We start from the raw sequence: 8,359 nt of genomic DNA, 5'->3' as shown, positions 1-8,359 counted from the left end.
CCACCATGTTTTATAGATTACCCTTTTATTACAACTGGACCTTTTTGATTCAGTTCATCTTTATATTAAAGGCAATTTAACAATATTCTCTGCAATTGTAATAATCTGAAACTGTATGCTCATGGGAATCAAAAGTATTTGCATAGATATTAATATGGTGTTAAGTATGGTAAATCAGCCTAGAGTTTCATGCAATACTAAATTACTATGCGCAAATTAATGAGACAAGTCATACAAATTAATTCTTAGTTTCCATTAGTACAACTTCTGACATGACTGAGATTAGAGGAAGAGGAAGATTTTTCACTTTGGGCTCAGTAGTGCAGGCATATTTTTCACTTCATTTTTCACACAGGACTCTGAATGTTACAGAAATGTCAGCTCTTCATAAAAACTCCTCTAGTAAAATGATAAAATAACAGCTTCATATTAGGCAGTCATTGCAGTTATGACTGGCTGGTCAACATTTTCATTTTTCATACACAGAATAATATAATATGTTTAAAAAGTTCAGCTGGTTCAGACACAGGGTAATATCAGTAGTAAATATTAAACCTCAGAAAGTTTAGTGTTTGTGGTTTGTGATGTTTTTACAGGATGTTTTGTCAGATTGAAGATATGACAGAGAAGCAGACTTGAGCTTTCTACATGTCATCACTGGTTGACATGTGTAATCAAGGGGATGAACATATTCTATATCAATGAAACAACAAAAGGTCAAACAGTCATTTCAGAAACATGCCATTTTAATCTACTCTGAGCAGTGATACTGGTTGACTTTTCACATTACTCCCGGGCATTTAGTGGTTTTTAAAGGTGAGTGGGGGAGACAGAAACTGTATGTCATGTAGCTATAGTCAAGGGTTCAGATGTTGCCAGTCCATGGCATGCTTAATTGCCAGCTGCATCACCAGGCTGTATGATAACAAATTCAATTCCCACAGATTCATCATCACGTTGTCAGCGGAAAGAATGAGGTGCAAATACTTGCTGGAAGGTGATGGGCTCAGCAAACAAAACATTATGCTGATGATGGGTCGTGTTTGCACTGCTATGGGTAGACTCCTCCACAGAACCGAAAATATCAGTGCTGACGTTCCACAGTGTACAAACAACATTACAAAAAGTGCACTGTGTGAGAGAAAGAGCAAATCTCAAAGCCAAGGCCGATTTGAATTCGAAGCTACAGAGCAAACACAGTAGAATTCAGGAGTTTGGTGGTGATGGTTATGACCTGGCTCGGTTTGTGTACTGGATCGTGCAAACACTTTAATTTGGATGCAGTGAGGGTAAGTCAGTCAGTCAGTGTCCTTGCAGGACCTCTCCGCAGCACTTTAACAGAGCTGACTCATAATCCCAGCAGATGAACTGAACCAGTGATGGTAAACACCAGAACATTACATGGAAGTGCGGACACTGGTGGTCCAAGAATAACCGCAGTATTCTCTTTGTGCTTGCCCATATAACCACACATCTGATGCCAGACCAATCAAAAACCAGTCCAACTCAGTACTCTGTGGTGTCTTTCTCCTCCCCTCCAGTCAGTGAACTCGGTTAACAGGAAACATGTTTCATTAACTTTTTTTTTTAATCCTCTTAGATTTATATTCCAACAGACATCAATACTTTTTTTTTTTTTTTTTAAATCAATGGCATGTTCATATTTTGACAGTGGGATACATTTTATGGATTTTATACAGATCTGGAGAGTGGTTGTGGTTGTTTTAGTAAATGGACATGAAACTCCACCCATATTTATGTAAGGAAGAAATTGGGCAGGAGTCAAATATTGTACATGTTTGGTTAGGCCTGTCAAGGCCAAGGTTGCTTTGCCAGGATACACACAGCAGTCCAGACCTGTCTGTGGTAGTCTCTTCTAACACGTCAACCTCACTCCCTTCCCCTTCTCCCCCCTTCTCTCTTCCTTTTTCACTGGCTGGATGCCACACCGCATTCAGCCTATCCAGAATATCGCTGGAACCCCTAAAACCGCAAAGTAACATAAGGACATATGAAACCAATGATTCACAAAAATTGCGGAAGACTGTTCGGGCCATAAAGTGGAAATGTGCTTCTTCTTGGCTAAGACTGATGAGAGCACACATTTATTTTAACCAAAGGACACGGCCTCACACATGACCAAATATAAGCAGGCAACAAAGGTCAAAATCGTAATGGCGTGGCTCCAGGGATCTGTCTGTCCACCACTTTTGTTCAGACGGAAATATTAAAAAACTATGGGATGGATTGTCATAAAATTTAGTGCAGATATTCATAGAGCCCAGAATCCTAAAGACTTGGGAAACTTTTTATCTTGTGCCATCATCTAGTCAAAATTAAAATTAGTAAAACTTTGGTTTATGACCAAGTACTTTCAAAATTAATGACAGCCTCAGTTTTGCTTTATGTTTAATGGTAATTATTAAATGTTAGTTTGCTAACATGCAAAGCTAAAATGGTGAACACAGTACACAGAGTGTTAGCAGCATGGCTGTAGACTGTTAGTCTTGTTCTGAACTTCTTCCACTGCAGTGTATTGTGACAATCAGCTTCACCTACATGAAATAAATACAGTGCAAGAATAACCTGTGAATGGTATCTGTCCTCGAATAGGCTCCATTTCACCAAATAGAGATGTTTTTCTTCTTTTGCCTGCCTGGTTCGGAAAATACTTTCCTTTCATTGATGAAAAGATATACAGCATTCAGAGATGAAATTACTTTCCAAATGGCCTCTGACTCACCATCTCTATTCCCAGTGCTCTCTCACACTCACCCTCCCTCCCCCACCCCCTCTCCACCTTCACTCGTCCTTGTGAATGTTCTATCTATTGTAACTGTATACAGCACTTTGCACTTCAGACGGCAGACAAACCAGCTCAAGGACAACCACCCACTCTTGCGATGCTCATAAATAGACTATTTGTCCGGACTTACCAATCACCTTACCCACTGAGCTTGTGTGGGTGCTTATGGACATTGAGTAGCTTGCACCAAAATAGATCTCTGCTGCTGTGCGAGGGTGGATTCAGGCCTCTAGCCTGCAGTGAGAGAGACCAGTTTGCACCATTGTTGTTCCTTTGAAAATTAACAATAGTGACTCACAAAGTCTATCCCTTTTATAATGTGTGACTTTAACATCCGTTTGCAATCTGTAGCACACTAAAACAGGTGGTGTCACCTCCGCAGAGTTTCCCACAATGCAACACTCTCCCCGACTGCGTGGGACATGACCATCAGCACATTCCTGGAGAGCTGGATCCCCAGAAGCAACAATTCCTCCTTCCTCTCTTCCCTCCCTTCCTTCCTGCCGCCCTCGTGTCCTCTCCTTCGCTTCCGTGGATTGCATCACTCGTCTGCCTCCTGGCCTCCTCTGCTCGGACCCTTTAATCACATATGGCACACACACACACGCACGCACACAGAAGTAAATGTGTGCACACCACAGACACACACAAACCCAGACACACACACACACACACCCACTGTGGGCAGAAGGCAACCTCGTCAGTCCTCATACTGGTTTTGTGGCTTCAGTTGGAATTTTATGGTTGGTTTGAGCAGAGGATTCTGGAGGATTTCCAGCTGCCCTCCAAAGACTCCGCTCCTCTCTTTCTCTTCCTCCCTCCTCTCTTTTTCTCCCTCCATCTCTTTGTTCCTTCCCTTCATCCCCCCTCCCGCCTCCCTGCTCTACCCGCTCGCCCTCAAGGTCAGAAATATCCTGTGGTTTAGGTTTGATCCCCTTGGATATGCCCTCGCTCGTTCTGTCTCTCCCTTCCTTTCTGTCTCGCTTGTACTTGCTCAGACACACACACACACACACTTACTGTAAGCCCACTGCACTACTCTAAGCATTCCCATACAGGAAACACATGCTGGGATCAGCATAGGCGGGTCTGAGTGCCTTGCAATTGCACACACTCCCTCCCAGAAGGGGTCAACAGGCTATCCGGACATGTAACATCATTTGGGAAAGAAAAAATCATCACTGTCTTAGCTGAAGATGTCATCACTGAAGACCTTATCCATCTTAAATCCAGTGGTCCGGAGACAGCAAATAAAAGAGACTGATCCTTAACTTCTTCCAGTGGACTGCACTGGCTCCAGCCAGGTTAACCCTGTTCCTCTGGGTTCACCTATTCTCTGAATTGTGTAACATGGCAGAGATCCAGCACTTGTGCAATAACAGGGGCCTTGGCTGGCTGAAAGAACACCAGTTCAACCAGTCATCCTTTCATATCCTCGGGTTAATGGAGGAAAACAAAGTCTTGGCCAATTACAGCCTAGATCCTGAGTCTCTCTAGTGTGAGCATCAGTCATAACACAGATGTTGAGTTAAGATTTTCTACTGGAAAATAAGAGCTGAGCTACATGAAACTGATTTTGCCACTAAGTACTTTTCTTCCTTTTCTTTTTAGTAAAGTATTTTTCCGGGGGGAGTTTTTCTTAATCTAAATTGAGAGGTTAGTGGGTGGTATATGCTGTAGAGATTGTACACAAGTCAAATTTGTGATCCATCCATACATCACTATTTATTCTAAAAGTCTGCTTTTGAGTTCACATTCAGCATTGCTCACCAGAATGACTTGTGCCCTAAACACTGTGTTGAATACATTTCCTTCCTCATAAAACATTTGCAAAACTGATCTTTTTGCTCATTTTGAATTTTGCATTGTTAACGCCCATGTTAGCCTGCTAGCAGTCTTCTTCTTCCCTGCCTTAACATTGCTGCACCTTTTTTAGTGTTTTACCACCATCTGTGGATCAGTGGCAATCATTTCTATTGATTCACCTGCATGCTTGTGAGAACAAACAGAGCAGCGGGTCCAATCACAAAAACATTGCTCTTTAGTGCCTCTAGTGGTCAGAAACTCCACAGGGTACCTTTAATGTCAACCCAGGCAGCCTGACCTTATGATCCCCACAAGCCCCTAGGTGGTTAATCTCAAATAGACCCAACATGCAAAGACAAATTTAATACATCCATTTCACATGAAATCTCCATTTGCTTATCACTTATGAAATGTTCATAACACATTGACATAGAGAGTGAGATACTGGGATGTGTGTAAAATAACCCTATAATACATTTGCTCTCACAGGGACCAGAGTGATTTCATACCATTAACAGCTCCTATTTCAAAGAAAAATTAGTTTCTTAAAATTTGTTTGTTACAGCAGAAAAAGGGGAACATGGTGCGAGCATTCTGTACAGCCATATTATCTTTTCTACCCACATGGGACGTTACTAATTAACTTTTACCACTTTGCACATGCGAACCGGGCCAGGCCTCCAGGTGTGCACTCAGGAAGTCCCGCTGGTATATCTGGCCGCAAGCTGAGTCGAATCACTTGCGGGGACAGGAGCTCTGACAGGGAAAGCTATGGCGCTGTTTCCAATTGACGCTTTAACAGGGAAGAAGAAGGACTCTCCCAGTAAAATAAACCACAAATAGTTCTCGAGAAACACTGCACCCTGCCGCTCGGTTTCTGCTTGTTGACACAACGGCTCAAGGCAGATTGTTTTTCAAATATGCAACCAGTTGTCAAATATACAGTGTCAAATTAACTTAGGAGTTGCCTCCCAAAGGTCTGTGTTTTTCATACTGCATTTGTACATTTTCTTTGGGTAGTCTCCCAGAAGTGAAGGAGACCACAGACATGAAAATACCTATGTGAAATGAAGCCCAACCATACTGCCAACTGGCCAAACCTACATAATATGTCCTGCCTGGAGACATATTGTAAGATGGCACGGGTGTTTTTAATTATTCTCATCATGGCTTGTTAAATCTTTACACTTTTTTCTTTCAATTATACTGTGCATTGTTGCAGACACCAGTAATTTCCTTCAGATGTTGTGTGATTATCAAAGTCATTTGCTTCATAAGATAAAATACAATCTCACACTGGGTGAGAAACCGAGGGGGGGAATCCAAGGCTTGAAGTGAAATCTTGAATGCTGACCTATCTCCTTTCTACTCTTTGTGGATAATCACAAAATCCTGATAATCCCAAGAAACACAGCTTTGATTTAAGAGCCACCATTTTCTTTCTGTATGAACCCTGCTCTCCCTCAACATCCTTTTGAAAATGTCCAAAAATGGAGAGGAAAGAGGAAAAAGAGAAGGGGGGAGGGGGGGGCAGATCTGACAGGCTGTTCTAGCGATGAGACCCATGACTGACACATTTTCTGTGGAACAAGACAAGTATGTGAATGTGTGAGAGAGATAGACACAGGGAGTGAGAGGACGAGATTGAAATAATGCTTCTCTCTCTCACTCTCTCTCTCCCTCTCTCTCTCTCACTCACACACACACACACACAAAGTGAAATGTTAACAGATAGTGTCTCTCTCTGTCAGCTGAGTGAACTCACGGGACTGAAGCTCCAGTTCACTAATTTCATTAAATCCTGGCTGGCTAGGAATTTTGCAGGGGCACAGGCATCCCAGCTGGCCTGCAATCTCTTTATGCCCTAACTGTAAGCCTTGCTACAGACACTGATGTGTCACTTTTTCCATAATGAGCCCTCATTTGATCTGCTGCCATCGAAATGGCCTTCAGTCTGAGACAACTGTCACTGTTTATCCGTATTATGAAGATAACAGGGCCATCTTCTGTGGTTTGGCGGTGTCAGATGAGTGGAGTGTGGAGGAGATTGTCAGAGGAGAGGAGAATGATTCATTGTGTTGCTCTATAATTGAATGATCCAGCATTCATCGTGGGCATGATGGTGAGATCATCCCCCACCATTAGACCTGGAGCCGGACTTCAGGACAGTAGTGTTGTGCACAGACACTTAAAGGACCATATCAGTGGTTTTGCATGTCTTAGTATATTAACTACAACTGGCAAATTCTTCACTTTACTGCTGACCATTTTCCAAAGAATGAAAGATTAATCTCCCCCCTCACAGGCCGCCACTCGTTTCCATTCATTTCACTACAGTGTGAAAGTAATTTAGAAGCAATGTGAAACTTCCTTGAAACAGGTCATCAATCACAGGGAACATTTTCCTGTCTTTTTTCTTTTTTTCTTTTTTTTTTTTTTGGGTCAAGTGGCTTTTCAGGAGCCAACTCTCAAACTGTGGATGTACCAAGAGGCCATTAAACCAAATGTTTGCTTTAATGGAGTATCAATTAGAAGCAAGTTTCAACAAATGAAAATAATGTAAACCCTCTATGATCTATGGAGGAGCAACTGAGTATTGCACTTTCATAAAGTTGGGGGACTTATGAGAGACAGATGAAGAAAAGAATGGCCAAAATTGGTGCAACAAATACCCAGAAGAAAAATTAAGTTACTAAAAATATGGATGAAGCTCCAAAAATGCTAGATCCTACAATTCCCATAAGGTAACACAATAGCATTGTTTATGAGACCCTTTCTGCGTGGTAAAAACAGACATATTTTAAACTCCGTGCCCCCAGTTTGTAATACAGGTTCTCTGATATAAATTTGTAGTCTCAATCCAAAATACTGACATCAACTGATGACATCAACAGGGTTATTTCTTCCAGAATTTCTGCAGAATACATTATACAGCTACACTGAGTTGTACTTATCATGATAAATAGACTGAACTTCATATGTAAAAACAGAGGAGTGCTCCTTTAATGCTAATTTACCATTACAGTCTGCAGGCAACACAACTTTCAGTCAAAGGAGTAAGGTTACAGTAAGCTTTCTTTCTTTCTTTCTTTCTTTCTTTTTCCTTGTAAAATTTAATCTAAATTCACCTAAACAGAATAATTGTTTGTCTTAATGATATAAACAAACTTCAGTAGCACCAGCGATCATTAATTAAGGTAGATTTATTTGTTGCCTTGTGCCAATCTCTGAGTCTGAAGAGCTCCCAGTCGTTTTAAGTAAGTGATAGCAGATTGCAATTATAATTTACATTTGTGAGTGTGTGCGCCTTCAGTAGAGATCAGTACAGGCTGTCCCCAATGTAATGAAAAATAACAATAATAATAATAATGATGATAATGATGAACAGACATAGGTAATCTCAGAGCATTGCATATTACTGCCACAGATATTTGATGCAATATGTGAGCTTTATATCTGATTTTCGTATCTGTCCTTTGCTTCACTTTGGGATCATTAGAGATGGAGACTGTTGAAGTCAGACGGCAGTTCTGATTACACTTCATTAGTTTGACATAGCACTAAAACAGTAGCAGATGTACTGTGGGGTTTACCTTGACTTTGCCACTGCAGTGCAAATCAGTAAGTTAGAGAAGAAGGTAATCTTTTTCACATTTGTCTAGTGGGTCTCACATCAGAGCACAGAAAAGCAATTTACCTTCTCAGCACTGCACAAAGTAAATACACAAACTGCAGTCATAACCTCGC

This window comes from Seriola aureovittata, chromosome 19 (assembly GCF_021018895.1).
Source record: "Seriola aureovittata isolate HTS-2021-v1 ecotype China chromosome 19, ASM2101889v1, whole genome shotgun sequence".
Taxonomy (NCBI): domain Eukaryota; kingdom Metazoa; phylum Chordata; class Actinopteri; order Carangiformes; family Carangidae; genus Seriola; species Seriola aureovittata.
Note: the sequence above shows the minus strand (reverse complement) of the source record.